This window comes from Petaurus breviceps, unplaced genomic scaffold (assembly GCF_028583685.1).
Source record: "Petaurus breviceps papuanus isolate PSGF00001 unplaced genomic scaffold, PetGlider_PUasm1.0 688, whole genome shotgun sequence".
Classification (NCBI taxonomy): Eukaryota; Metazoa; Chordata; class Mammalia; order Diprotodontia; family Petauridae; genus Petaurus; species Petaurus breviceps.
In genome coordinates this window covers 13561208-13576768 of record NW_027186457.1, presented here as the reverse complement: position 1 = coordinate 13576768, position 15561 = coordinate 13561208, and the positions used below count along the sequence as shown (strand labels likewise).

At 37.2% G+C, this 15561-nt stretch overlaps 1 protein-coding gene across 3 annotated transcripts in view; it reads right to left on the bottom strand.

Annotated features, from left to right (window-relative positions):
* PLS1 (plastin 1) overlaps positions 1-15561 on the bottom strand; it is a 154250-nt gene that overhangs the window by 64007 nt on the left and 74682 nt on the right. The gene's annotated exons all lie outside the window — the stretch shown is intronic.

Here is a 15561-nt window from a genome sequence, read left to right as displayed (position 1 = left end):
TGCACTACGCAGTCCCAAGAAGGTCCACTGAAATAATGACCTCATCTGATTCGCTGACCATTTATCAACTAGGAAATTACTTGTAGTCCTATAAATTTGACTTAGTTCTCTATAAATTTGAGAAATCAGGCTGTTATCAGAGAAACTTGCCATAAACATTTCCCCTCAATTTTCTGCTTTCCTTTTAATCTTGGCTGCATTGGTTTTGTTTCTGCAAAACCTTTTTAATTTAATATGATCAAAATTATCCATCTAACATTCCGTAATGCTCTCTATCACTTGTTTGGTCACAAATTCTCCGCTTAACCATAGATCTGACAGATCTGACAGATAAACTATTCCACACTCTCCTAATTTGCTTATGGTATCACTCTTTATGTCTAAATCATGTGACCTCATCTTGCTATATAAACATGTCTTTTTAAGTTTCAGCAAATTAAAGTGTAGCATTTACAAATGTAAGGGACAACAAAGTCAGAAAATAAATTTAAAATATTTTGAAATTTTAAAATATTAGTAAGTTACAAGATATCTTAGTTCTGCATCACTTCATAGCACATTAGATTCTATGTTGTTGTAATTTCCATATTTTCAAAACATTGCCACATTCCAATGATCTTCAATAGCTTTTAGTTCATTAATGGTCTCCATCATTTCTGCTCAATTGTGTTTGACTCTGTATTTCCCCTATCTTTGTTATAATTTTCTAGTAAAAGCTATCAATGCCAAGGGAGTTTTAAAATTATACAGGAATAGTAAACTGCCCAGTCATTATAAGGACTTGTCATCTACTGTGTCTTTGTCTCTTGTAAGCCCATAGATACTTGTCTGTTGTCTCCCCATTTGGACTGTGAGAATAAGGAGTATTTTAGACTTTCTAACCCCACTGACACATAGTAGGTCCTTAATAAATGCTTGTTGACTAGATATATATACATATACACACATATACATATATATGTATATGATGCTTGTCGCAAATAAATCATACTGATTTGTTCACGTGGCCTTTCCTAGCACTTAACACAGTGTCTGGCGCATACATAGTAGGTACTTAGTAAATGTTTACTGACTGTTTTCTCCTATTACACACCTCAGAAAAAAAAGAGGAAAACTTAAATTAAATGAAAAGCCTTCTTTACAGGAATCCAAGTCTTGTCCCTAAATATTTTCAATTCTTCGGTGAACCATATCACAGTTCCATTTTATTAGTCAAGGAAATTTAGAAAGGAACATCTTGTGAAACTTAATAGGTCATTGTTTTTCCTCTCAAATACATCCTGGTATGTGTTTCTAATAAATTGTACATTAATGTCTCTCCATTCTGAATGAAATACTGTATGTAGTCCATTGGTTGTTCCTCTTTCTATGCTTAAATAACACCCTAATTTAAATACAACCTCAGAAATCATCCCTAGTGTTTCAGGTCAACAGGATAGGAAGGGAGGCGGGAATAAATTGAGAGGTGGGGAGGCAAATGGAGCTTTCTTTATTCCAAAGATATAAATTATTCTGTTTTAGGGAGAAAAAAATGCCTCTCTCCTTGAATAGAATCATCATCACACGTAGTAGGTTTTTCCATATTTGAAACCAGTATAGTGGAAGTTACTCTTGTGCTGTAAATGGTTAGTAGTGCCAACCTTTCAGACGTTCCTGTTGGCTTTAAATCTTTGTGGTTTTGGCCTTCCTGAATATACTTTACTACCTTCAAAATAGTTCTGATTGCTCGGAATTTCTTCACAAGTTTTAAAAATAGCTTTTCAACTTTAGTGTGTGCACACCACAGAAAGGCTATAAATGAACTGCCCTTCTCTCGTCCTTGCACTTTAAAGCAACCTGGGACCTTTATTCTTTGCTCATGGTGCTATATGCCATATTTAAATGGATGCCATTTGTTATTGCCTAAAATAGCTTTCACTTGCCCATAATCTTGGAAAAACAGCAGATAAGCTGAGTAAGTAAGGGATTCACAGAAGAAATGCCATGCTTCTCACTGGGAGACCCTTTTTTATGCTGAGAGTAGTTAACATATGGAAAGCATGCCTTAAGTTTAAAAAAAATGCATTTAGGGATTTTGAAAATACGCAAACCTTTCTGAGTTCATAGAGGGTATCTTAGGAGACATGCTGATAAACGACATCTATGTGAGACACTTCTTGTCACTGTATATGTGCTGAAATGGCTGTAATTTTGGTTAAATTGTTTACAGAGTATCCCAGATTCAAACACAACTTCGCAATTCATCTAGAGCATTGAAGTAAATAGCAGCTGGAGTAAATGGATCCCACCTTACTCCATGAATGTAATTTATTATAACATCAGCAATATTTTATAATTGAATTGAGGTATTTAAATAACATTATAAATATGGAATAACATTATTAATATCAGTCAAAATGTTTCATTAAAATCGCTATAGACACCATGGCAGAGAAAAATAGCTGGAAAACCATTGAATAATTTGGAGTATTCTTCACTGGCACTGTGGTTGAATTGCAGAATAGATTCTGGCAAATAAGACTGGTAATTTTTTAAATAACTCACTATGCCTGTATTACTCAGAGTACCACATTATTCCGAGTTTTTATAAAAGACAATAAGATGAGAGCTGTTGAAACAGTAGCTTTATAAAGTTGATTACTTTGGCTTTGTACATACTTTAAAGTTTTTATTAGGTATGTATGTGTGGCAAAACAGCTGTAACTGTGACCTGATGTACCCCAAGTTTAAAAGCCTGCTCTCCTAATTTGTCCCCAAAGTATTATAGACTGTGATTTGACTGTCAGATGCATTTAAAAGGGGAAAAAAATGTTCCTCTTGAAAAACTATCACACCAACTTCTTGAATTTCATGGAGAAAAAATAAACATGTAAAAGTGGCATACCGAGTTTCAGGAAGGAAGGCAGAGTTCCATGGATACTCCACTAAACAGATGCAAACTATGGACTCTGAATTTGACTGGGCTGATGTTCAAAATCTCCCCCTGGACCACCAGCAGTGGTGATGATCCAGACAGGAGAGGCTGATGGGAAACTATGTAGAAAAGCACAGGCACTCTTGGAGTGCTGGTATAATTAGTTGCCTTACCAAAATAAAATGGTTTCTTAAAAATAAACTTGTTAAGGGGAGGCTAGGTGATGCAGTGAGTAGAGCACCGGCCCGGGAGTCAGGAGGACTGGGAGTTTAAACCCAGTCTCAGACACTTAACGCAAAAACTAGCCGTGTGACCTTGGGCAAGTCACTTAAACCCAATTGCCCTACCAAAAAGCAAAATAAAATGAAATAAACTTGTTAACTTACTTTTAGAACAAATCCCTGTTAGAGGAACCAATGAAATATTTACTGAATACTTACAATGTGGAAGGCTCTGTGCTAGGTTTTGAGGTAGTTTGGGATATAGCAGAATTAGTCAAGTCAGTTAATACGCATTTGTTAAGAGTCTGCTGTATGCCAAGCACTGTGCTAAGCTCTGGAGATACAAAGAAAGATTAAAAACAAACAGTCCAGGCTTTCAAGGAGCAAAAAGTCTAATGGAGGAGACAAATAACTATATACAGGCAAGCCATATACAGGATAAATTGGAGATATTCAGCAGTAGGAAAATACTAAAATTAAGGGGGATTAGGAAAAGCTTCCTGTAGAGGGTAGGATGGTTGCCACTATAAAAACGCCTAGCATCAAAGCAGCTGGAACCCCAAGAAGAAGAACCTATGGATCAAGTGAAACTTGGGGAACATCAAGTCAACCTACTGCTAAGACATGAAGAGCCAGAGTAGAAAGATCTACTGGCCAGTGGCTGGATCTCTGACTATTCACCTCTCCTCAACCATTCTGGTTATCTGAGGTGATATCACTTTTGTACATATTGATTCTTCCTCTAATTTCTGTTATTTCATTTTAACAACCTGTTTATTTGCCCTCAATAATTTCATTTTAGCAAATATTTTTTATCTTGGTTAACACTAAGAGGACCAAGCATGCAAAAATTGTAGTATAATTTTACTCTGAAACAAAAATTTTCCTCACTATCTCTATTTTCTTTGCCTTATGGATTTAAAAAAATGCATTGTCAATTGATGTGTCTTGGACTTTTGAGGTTTTCTTCAATTTTTGTCCGTCTAGCACCGAGTTCCAATTTAGCAAATAAGAGTCTCCTCTTTTCTCAATAATCATCCTGATCCTCAAAACAGGTCTCCTAACATAGCTAAACATACATCTAAAGGCTTCATCAGGCCCTTACTAAAAATGAATCTACCGGTCTAGTTAAAATAAAACCTGGTTCTTTGTCTACACCTCAAATGTCTAGCTTCCTTGAATTTTGTAAAGTGTTACCTAAATTCACCATTGTAGTTTTAGGATGGGCAAGCTATAATCAGCATTCTTTTATAAAATAGACTTAGGGAGGTGTGACAGGGACATGAATCTACATTTGGCATGTGACTGAAGGGGGAATCACAAAACCTTTCTCTTCAACATTAAAGGAAAAAGCATTTGTGTAACACTTTTTATGTGCCAGGGAAGCTAGGTGGCACAATGAATGGAGCACTGGGCTTGGAACTAGCAAGATTCATCTTTATAAGTTCAAATCCAGCTTCAGACACTTACTAGCTGTGTGACCCTAGGCAAGTCATTTAACCCTGTTTGCCTCAGTTTCTCATCTGTAAAATGTGCTTGGAAAAGGAAATGGCAAACTACTCCACTATCTTTGCCAAGTGAACCCCAAAATAAAGTCACAAAGAGTTGGACATGACTAAAACAATTCAACCAGAATAAATACAAATACTATGTTCCAGTCCTATGCAAATAGTATCTCATTTGATCTAACATTAAAGTTCCAAATCAATGTTAAATATTATGTTTTGAAATATAGAGGCTCACTCTAGCTAAAAATTATGAAGCAGGGGGTGGCTAGGTGGTGCAGTGAATAGAGCACCGGCCCTGGAGTCAGGAGGACCTGGGTTCAGATCTGGCTTCAGACACCACACACACACAGACACAAACACACACACACAACAACAACAACAACTAGCCGTGTGACCTTGGGCAAGTCACTTAACCCCAACTGCCCTCCAAAAAGCAAAAAAAAAAAATTATGAAGCAGGCAAAATTTGCCTTTGTCACCCATCTCCTGATGACCTCTCCCTTTCTGTACCCATCTCTCCACCCTTTCAGTATCCCCATGCCCTCATGTGCACCCCTAAAAGGCACCCTCCAAGATTTGTCTATCTTCCCATTGTAGCACTCTATGCTTCAAAATTATCCTTTCCTGCGAAAATCATCAAGCAAGCAATCAACAAACATTAAGTGCCTACTGCATGCTAGAAATGCAAAGACAATATTGAAACAGCCCCACAATTAACAAGTAAAGCATGAATTATTTGCACCAATGTACAAATGATTAGCCATCCTTAATAAGTTGCCTTCCCAAGAATATTTGCGTACTGAAATGTGCAAACTGACATACTGACACCAAAGAAGCCAGTGAGAATTGTATTTTTGGGTGAGAACCTTCTTAGTGCCCCTCAAAATATATAACAAAGGTATGATTTTATATCTACAGGGAATACCAGCCATATACAATAAACCTGTCTATAAATGAGATTCCCAAAGTTTCTCTGAGCCTAGTAGTGCTGAATACTAACAATGATGTCTACCACCACAACGAGAAGTCCTAACTGTACGTCACTGACTCAAATTTGACACGAGAACATACATCAGATTATAAAAAAGATTTGTCTTGAAAGTGTACGTCAGTGTCATTTTAAAAATTTGACAATTCAAAATGCACTAGGAATGCATTAACCCTGCATCAAATCCTTTTGTAAGCAAAAACTAGCTCTGTAAAATGAATAATCATCTCCCAATTTATCTGTTTTATAAATCCTGTTTGTCTTACAAGTTTCTTTTATTCAGCAGGTCATTCAAGAGCTTTAGCTCTTTCTGTTGGCTAAAATAATACTCTATAATCCTAAAATCATTCCCTTGATGTTTAATAGAAGCCATTTTCCCTGACTGTTTGAATTCCTTTTTCCAATACAAAATTTGAGGGCTTTAAAAAAATATCTTTAAGTTATTCTTTCCTCTCAAAGTACTTCAAACTTTGTACTAGCAAAATAGTCAGGATATTGCCTTTCATTTTGATCCTTTCTGTAAAGTCCATTATTGCTCATTCTTCAAATGTACAGAATTGAGGGGAACCCACAGTATATGGTAGGGATGTTCTCTCTCCTGTTGGCTTTTACACTATAACTGGGTAGTACAGAGGATGGAGCATGGAATTAGAGACAGGAAGACAAGTTCAAATCCTGCCTCAGACACTTTGCTGTTTAAAGTAAGTCATTTACAGATGAAGAAACTAAGGCTGAGAGAGGTTAAGTGACTTGCCCAAGGACACACAACTGGTGTCTGAGGCAAGATTCAGACTCAGATATTTCCAATTCCAAGTTCAGCTCCATCTCCACTATACCACCTAGCTGTCTCTGACAACATTCCTCTCTCTCTCTCTCTCTCTCTCTCTCTCTCTCTCTCTCTCTCTCTCTCTCTGTAGGTATTTATGCATATATCACAAAACTGTCATAAACCTCAAATAAGGTAATATATGTAAAGCCCTTTGATGACTTTCAGGTGCTATTATCAATGTCAGATATGATTCCAGACCTCTTCCCCCCTCCTTCAATTCTTCCCATTTCAAATTTCATGTGAAATTGTACAAGTCTAGAGACACTGCAGTCACTGGAATAAGTCTCCTATATGAAACTAGGATAGCTAACCACTAAATATAACTTCATCATTGTCTTTCAAGCCCAAAATAAACCTGAAAATTTCTGAATTTACCTAGTTTTACTTGCAGTATTGTAGGTCAATGGGACTAGCTTTCTGTAGGTTTCCTTACATAACATATAACTGCAATAATTTATCTTGGTCAGTTTGTATTGTTGATTTTGAAAAAGACATTCATTTTTCAAAATCTGCTATTCATGGGCTTCCTTTTCTTTAACTAGTTCTTTTTACATTGTTTTTTACTTGCATTTCCAATTTCTAGACCCTCTGATATGAGAAGCCCTGATTCTATTTGCTTTGTTAAACTCAAATCTTCCATATTTCATGCTGGGGTGAATTGGATTTTAGAAAGATGCCTGCCTACCTACTAACCACAATTTTTATTTCTGTTCTTTTTTTTTTCAATTTAAATAATAGATCTCACCTTTTTCACTTAGTTGGTGAGAAGGCAATTTGGACTTTATAGGCTTCCTTCTCTTTGTGACACTTTTGATTATACACAGCCTGGGTGAATAGCACTTGTTAAACCTGACACTGTTTAAAATTAACTACTATAGGATTAATTTATTCCCCAGCAATAAAAGTAACAATTTGGGGGGAAATTCTGACTCTATTCCTTTTTTAACCTAAATTGTTCTAGGACCTTGAGAACACCAACTGAGCATCAATATAAAAAGGGTTTTGTTGAGAATGTCTCATTACCACTGATAGAAAACAACAGGTTCCCAACTAACTAACTGTATTTCTAATCTTTTGAAGGATATGATAATTTCCTACAAAAAAAAGGAACCAGACAAAGAAAATCTCTGAGCTTGAAGGCTATTAATTGTTGAGTTCAAATCCGGCCTCAGACACTTACTAGCTTTGTGACCCTGGGCAAGCAACTTAACCCTGTTTGCCTCAGTTTCCTCATCTATAAAACAAGCTGGAGAAGGAAATGGTAAACCACTCTAATATTTTTGAAGAGAAAATCCCAAATAAAGTAACAAAGAATCAGATACCACTGAAATGACTGAACAACATTCTTTTTTCCTTACTTCCCACCATGGACCTTTGAATTCAACCAAGCTAGTCAGCTTGCTAGGCAATTAGGTTGATACTGTGGACAGAGTGCTAGGCCTGGAGTTAGGAAATTGAGTTCAAATCTGGTCTCAGACATTCACTAGCTGTGTGTCCCTGGTCAAGTAATTTAAGTTCTGCTGGACTCAATTTCCTCAACTGTAAAATGGGTTAATATTAAGCTTCTAAGGGGTTCACATAGTGTTTAATGTATGTATGTTTCCTTCCTATATCCAAATGCACACATTTTTGCCTTGTACATATCACTCTGTCAATTCCTTTCTTCAAAACCCTAGCTCAAATTCTCAAAACCCTCTACAAAGGTTCCTGTGATTGATTCCACCTGACTTCTCATTCTTCTTATTAATTGTGTATTCAGATTGTGCTGTATTACTTTTCACTTATTATATGTGACTTTATAGTAATATTCATGAGCTATTTCATGGCTGTTTGTTGTACTTCCCCAGACATGTTGTGGGTTCCCTGTGGGAAAAGAGAGTATTTTCCCTTTCTATCACAATGCCGTGTAATAATAACTCCCATTTGTAACAGTGCATCCCTCCAGACAAAGCATTTTCTTCATATATAACAGTGCACATACACTTAAAGATTGTTCCTACCAACATTTTAATTTTAATGAGGTTGGAGAGTTGTAGTTACAAAGGACCAGAGAAGCAGTGGCCAGTTTGAAATGAACCATTAGGAAGATGAAGAAATAATATAAGGAAAAAGTCAGTTGGATCAGGGTTTCTGTATCTCAGCATGCTTCTAGTGGTAAAGGTCTTTCTCTCCCCCTTCTCCTAGCCTTTTTAAGTGGACTGACTTATGATTCTCTCCTACAAAGAAACTCCTGTGTTACTAACTTATACCTTCAGAGGAATGTCTTGGCATGGTGAGGATAGGAGGCTTCATCAAGGTCAAAATAATAAATTTTAAAGGCTTGAATTTGGGCTTGAACTTAGATCACTTAGATTCTGGGGTTAACTCTCTATTGGTTAGGCCACACTGCTTCTAAATTATCCAAGTGGTTTTAGCTTGCTTTTTCCTAATGCTTTTGCTGCAAAACCTTATCATACAACTGAAACTGACTTTCCCAAAGTCATCAGTGATCTCTTACTTGCCAAATCTAATGGCCTTCTCTCAGTCATCATCCTTCTTATTTATTTATTCATTCATTCATTTATTTTAAGCAATCGGGGTTAAGTAACTTGCTCAAGGTTACACAGCCAGTTATTTCTGGGTGTGGTGCTAAGTATCAGAGCCCGGATTCGATCCCAGGTCATCCCGACTCTGGGGTGGGTGCTCTTACTCACTGCGCCACCTGGCCACCCCAGTCATCATCCTTCTTGACCTTTTTATAGCATTTGACACTGACTAGAGATGTTGACCATCTCTCCTAGAGACCTTCTTCTCTCTGGGGTTTTTTATGGCACTGTTCTTTGTTTTGGCTTTCCTACTTGTCTGACTCTTCATTGTCAGACTCCTTTGCTGAACTGTCACCCACAACATGGCCCCTTACTGTAGGTGTGCTCCTCAAAGTCCTACCCTGGGGCCTCTTTTCTTTTGTTCCCTCTCTCTCTGTCTTTCTGTCTCTTTCTGCCTCTTTCTTTCTCTGTCTCTGTCTCTCTGTCTTTCTCTGTGTTTCTGTCTCTTTCTATTTCTCTCTGTTTCTTCTCTGTCTCTCTCTCACCTTATCAGCTCCTATGGGTTTATCACCTCTATGCTGCTGATTTCAAGATCTGCATTTTCAGTACCAATTTTTCTCCTGAGTTGCACTCTCATTGCCTACTGAACATTTCTAACCAGGCATCTTGTAGATATTTCAAACTCAACATGTCTCAAACTGAATTAATTCGCTTTCTACTCAAATCTATCCATCTTCTAAACTTTCCTGTTTCTGCAGATGACTTCACCATGCTGCTAATCATGCAGGTTGGTGACTTGGTGTCATCCTTGACTCCTCACTCTCAATTCAGCTGCCACATCTTGTCACTTCTCTCTCTCCTATATTTGCATTTCTCTCCACTCACACAACCACCATGCTTGTTTAAGACCTCATCCCCTTTCACCTGGGCTGTTTGCATTAGTCTCTTACTTGGTTTCCCTGCCTCAGGTCTCCCCTGTCTCCAATCCATCTTCCACACATGCACCAAACTGATTTTCCTAAAGCACAGATCTGACCTCGTGACCCCCTTACTCAATAAACTCCAATGGTTCCTTCCCTATCACCTCCAAGATTAAATATAAGCTCCTTTCTTTGGAATTTAAATCCTTTTACAACATGGCCCCAACCTACCTTTCCAGCCCTCCTACTCATTGCTTTCTTCGGTACCCATTGTATGGGTAAACTAGACTTCTTGCTGTTGTTCATCCATGGTACTCCATCTTCCACTCATGCTTTGGCACAGGCTACACCTCAAACTAGAATGTACCTCCTCACCTGCATCTCTTAGAATACCTGGTTTCCTCTGAGGCTTATCTTGAGCACTACCTTCATGAGGTACCCTACATGAAATCTTTGGTGATCTACCCAGCTGCTAGTGTCTCCCCATCAAAATCACAGCATATCTAGTTTATATTATATGCACATGCTGCCTCCCTTGTCTAGATTATAAGCATCTTGAGGAGAGGAACCTTTTGACTTTTGCCTTTAGAACCCCACTACCTTGCATGATTCTTGGCATATGGTAGTCACTTAAGAAATTATTGTTGATTATGCAATGACCAACTTTGATAGACTTAGCTCTTCTCAGCAATGCAATGATCTAAGACATTTCCAAAAGACTCATGATGGCAAATGCTATCCATATCCAGAGAAAGAACTATGGAGTCTGAATGAAGATTTTCTCTTTTTTTTCTTTCTCACGGTTTTTCCCTTTTTTTCTGATTTCTTCTTTCACAACATGACTAATGTGGAAATATATTTAATATGATTGTACATATATAGCTTATATCAGATTGCATGCCCTCTTAGGGAATGGGGAGGGGAGGGAGGGGAAAAAATTGAGAACTCACAATCTTATAAAAGTGAATGTTGGAAACTAAAAGTTAGTTAATTAAAATAAAAATGCCTGACATAAAAAAGAAATGATTGTTGATTGACTCACTGAAAAACCATAACAGGATCTCTTTTGTGATCAGACCACTTTAAACTGATACTATTAAATATGAAGCAAAGGTTAAAAGTCTACACAATGAGAAGATGACAAAGTCCATGACATGACAGGCCACCACCACCACCAGCCTTCTGCTTGTTTGGAATTCACATGCTACTCATAAACTATTACAACCTGTTCATATTTGTGGCTTCTCTTGGATCTATACAGATGCTTGCTAAGACCTGTAATAGCCTCCATTACTTTACATTTACTTCAACAGTCTGGAAAAACTGCATTTCAAAAAGGTTTTCCCAAACCCCAGGAAGATGTTTGATTTCCAAACTGTTGCAGATTATTATTATTTCTTCTGTATACCTAATGTATAAAGGTGGTAGGAAAAGAACTAAAGAGGCGTTAGTCTTTTTCCTTCCTACGGAGTTCATTGAAAATGCTCCAACAACACCAGCTCCCTAGAAAAGGTCTGGCATATATTATCATTGCTGTATCTGCTTTCTAAGTATCACTGATTCTTCAAAGCTATACCAGCTAAAGGATGAGAGAAAAAGTTCCTTAACCAAGAAAAGTTTGAAGTTTTCCATAAAGAACTTTTACTAGGAAACTAAGAAGAAGCAGTAACAACAAAAACCACACCCCCAAACCGCATAATCAGAAATCTTAAAAGTCAGTCATCTAGCATTTATTAAGCGCTTACTATATGCCAGGGACTGTGCAAAGCACTGGGCATACAAAGAAAGGCAAAACTACGAGAAGAATGCATAGAAACACATGCATTAGGTACGGTGAAATTTATGGGATGCAGTTTAGTTAACCATGTTTTTAAAAAATCTAATCTCAGCTACAACTGCAGTAGATGCTAACCAGAGAGTTGAGTGGTATAGAAAAAAAAAGAGGCCTGAATTTAGAGTCAGAGGATGTGGATTTAAATCCTCTCCCACCCCTACCCTGACCCTACTTCACCACCATCACCATTACTGTGCCCCCTCTATTAGACTGTGAGCCCCCTGAGGGCAGGAGCTATCTTTTACCTTTCTTCATGTTCCCAGCACTTAGCACAGTGCCTGGTATACATTAAGCACTTAATAAATGCTAATTCATTACCTGACTGACTTGGTAGTTTTAGCATACCAATAAACTTCTCTAGGTGAAGCTAAGTGGAGAAGTAAATAGAGTACTGGGCTTGGAATCAGGAAGACTCATCTTCCTGAGTTCAAATCTAGCTTCAGACACTAGGTGTATGACCCTGGGCAAGTCATTTAATCCTACTTGCCTCAGTTTCCTCATCTATAAAATGGGCTGGAGAAAGAAATGGCAAAACACTCCGATAGCTTTGCCAAGAAAACCCCAAATAGGGTCATGAAGATTCAGATATGGCTAAAAAGTACTAAATAACAGCAAACTTCTCTGGGCTTCAGCTGCAAAATACACAGGATGGATTATATGATCTCTGAGATTCCTTCCTGCTCTAAATTTATGACCTTATGATATTTAAGCTCCTAACCCAAAGCAAATTTGAGTTGGCATGGCTTCTAGGTCTGATGGGAGCAGTCCCCAGTTTTTCTCGGTATTTTCTCTGAGTTCTCAGAGAAAATACTTGTCCCTGACCACACTGCATCCCTTGTCCCCAGATGAGAAAACCACTTACAAAAATGGACTGGAAGACCCCTTTGTTTGGCTTATTTTGCAATGTGTTGGGCATTTCCTTCACTCAGCTTTATAAACCTTAAGGTGACATATAAATGTCAGTCCTTTGTACAGTTAACTCAGAAAGCCAATGCTATAACTTCCTTTTCTTTCCTGTTCCTTTGGTTCCCTCAGATAAACTTTCCCCAGGTCTCAGCTGAGGCTTAGAAAGTTTGCCCAGGATCACATCATTAAGTGTCTTCTGATTCTATGTCGAAAAAGATGTTTCCCCCCTGTAATATGCTACCTATCCAGTACACATCAAGTCCATGAAAGTTCTTCTGGAGATTGTGATGTTCCAAAGTTTTCAGTCCTAAAGCATCACTGAAAGAATATTTGTGTTTTCAAAAATTAGGTTTGAATGCTAAGTAATTGTAAGTAATAACCTTGGTTCCAAAGACCACCTCTCTCTTCTCAGTAAAGAGGTGGGAGACCATGGGTGAGGAATTATATATATATATATATATATATATATATATATATATACATATATTATATATATATTTATATATAAACTATATATACATGGGGTGGGGAGAGTCAAATGAAGTCTACGGTGGTTCATTTTCATTTTGCTTAATTGTTTTCTCCTTTACAGGGAGGGCTCATTTAGTGGGAGTAGTGGCATATCTGGAAATGACTGATTAAAAAATAAAGCCATCAATAAAATGTATTTTTTTACTATAAAAAGAAAAGGATAAACTTTTTTTTAAAAAAGACTCAGAGTTGGCCTTATTTCAAAAGAAGTATATATTCTTTATATTGGTCTTAAAAGAAGTGGAAGATTCAAACCTTAATTCTGTCATTTTATAGCACATAAAGTAACTTCATTTCCTTGAACCTCATTTTCTTCATCTGTAAAATGAAGGTTAAGTCCTTTATGACCCCTGGGGTCCCTTTCAATTCTAAACTTATAGCTCATTTAAACTATGGCTTTCTGTACCTTGAGGATTCTGAGGTACAAAGTACAAATGGCTTGTCAGAAAAAGTACCTCAGGCTTACAAAACAAAACTCTCAGTCCATTTTCGTAACCACATTTAAAAGATAATCAAATAGCTAAGTGATATGGTCACAGATTGAGCTATGATCTAAGCCAAGGACATTAAAAATAAACCATCTTCTTTGTGACATCCATTTGCTGTTGGATTTTGTATGCATTTTAATTAGCTCCTTCTACTTTACAATTACTTCAAACAAATGTTTATAATAATAAAAACTAACATAAAACTTGAATCAATCATGCTCTTTCATCAGGTACTTTCTACTTGAAAAAAATCTAGAGGAGGAAAGTTTCCACCAATGTGATCTTTCCCCACAGCTAATTGTTTTAGTACCTTTTCCTCATTTCCCACATACAATCCAAAGCAAAATTTCTTTCAGTAGGCCCAAGGCAGCACCAATTTTAATTGGATTTGTCAGTTTAGCTAATGAACATCTTTATAGATACTTTCTTTTGCTAAATTTTCTTTTTTTTTATCATAAACATAACAAACATGAACATTTCAATAAATAAATAAAAAAGTGGATTGTACTATATTTTTATTGTGTACAGTTTGGGTTTTTTTTAAGTATATGTTAAATTTAACAAAGTAGTAACAAAACTCTCACCTTTGTGTTCCTTTCCTTCAACTTTCTTTGTGTATATTTTCAATGTTTCTTTCATTAACACTACGCTCTCTTCTTTAATCTGCATCTCCATTACTACCAACAACTGTCCCCCTTCCCTAAAGAAAGCCCTCCCTTGTAACAGGTAAGTAAAATCTAGTAAACAAATCAACACATTGAGCATGTCTAAAAACAATGTCTCACTGTGCATCTTTTATCCCTCCCTGTCTTCCAGTAGGTGGGAAGCATGCTTCATCAGGCTTCTGAAGTCATAACTGGACTTTGCATTGACCACAGTTCTGAAGTCTTTCAAAGTTGTTTGACTTTGCATCATTATGGTCATTGTGTAAATTGTTCTCCTGGTTCTGATCACTTTATAAAAGTCTCCCTAGGTTCCTCTGACTCTATCATATTTGTCCAACAATACAATAATACTCCATCAAAGAATATTGAGGACGGGATAAGAAATATTATAATCAAAGCAGGGGAGACTACTACTACAACAATCATTCCCTTACCTCCACTTCCATCAAGCCCTGATTGGGGTGGTTGCCCAGAACTTCCCACCCAAGATCTTTAAGAATGCCTCAAGACAGCAGCCCTGCCTCCAGTTCAGTCCTGCCATTTGTCAGAGAGAGAAAGCAACCTCATTGGAAACAGCCCTGGAAACTACCTTTGCATAGTGTTGTATAACCCCTTTTTCTTCTATAGCTAAAGTTCCCAAAGACCCAGAAAAGAAAGTTCTCACCACTGAAGTCCTTGACACATCAAACAATTTGATATCAGAAATGGATATGATTTTATTGATCAAATCATCAAATGGCGACTAAAGAAGATGCTTGTATGTCAGCTTTAACTCCTGTTTACATTCAGGTCTAATTGGATTGTTATCCAGACCACTGGATAACAGACCATCTTAGCACATGACCCTCCCCACCCTGAATTATCATCTGCCTCACTGTTGAACCATTTTATATGTATTTTCCCTACTAGAATGTGAATTCCTTGAGAACAGGAATTGTCTCACTTTTCTCCAAGTGCTTTTCACATCATAAGCACTTAATCTTTCATTCATTCATCACTTTCTCATCCATTCACTACATTCACATATTACAATTTGTTCAGCCATCCCCCAATTAATAGGCATTCACTATGTTTCTAGTATTTTGCTACAATAACAAGTGATACTGTAAATATTTTTGTAACTATGAGTCTATCTCAGAGGTGGGGAATCTTCAGCCTCAAGGTCACATGTGGCCCTCTATGTCCTTGTGATAGTAATGGCAATTAAAGATTCCCCTGTATTGGGCTTGGTTT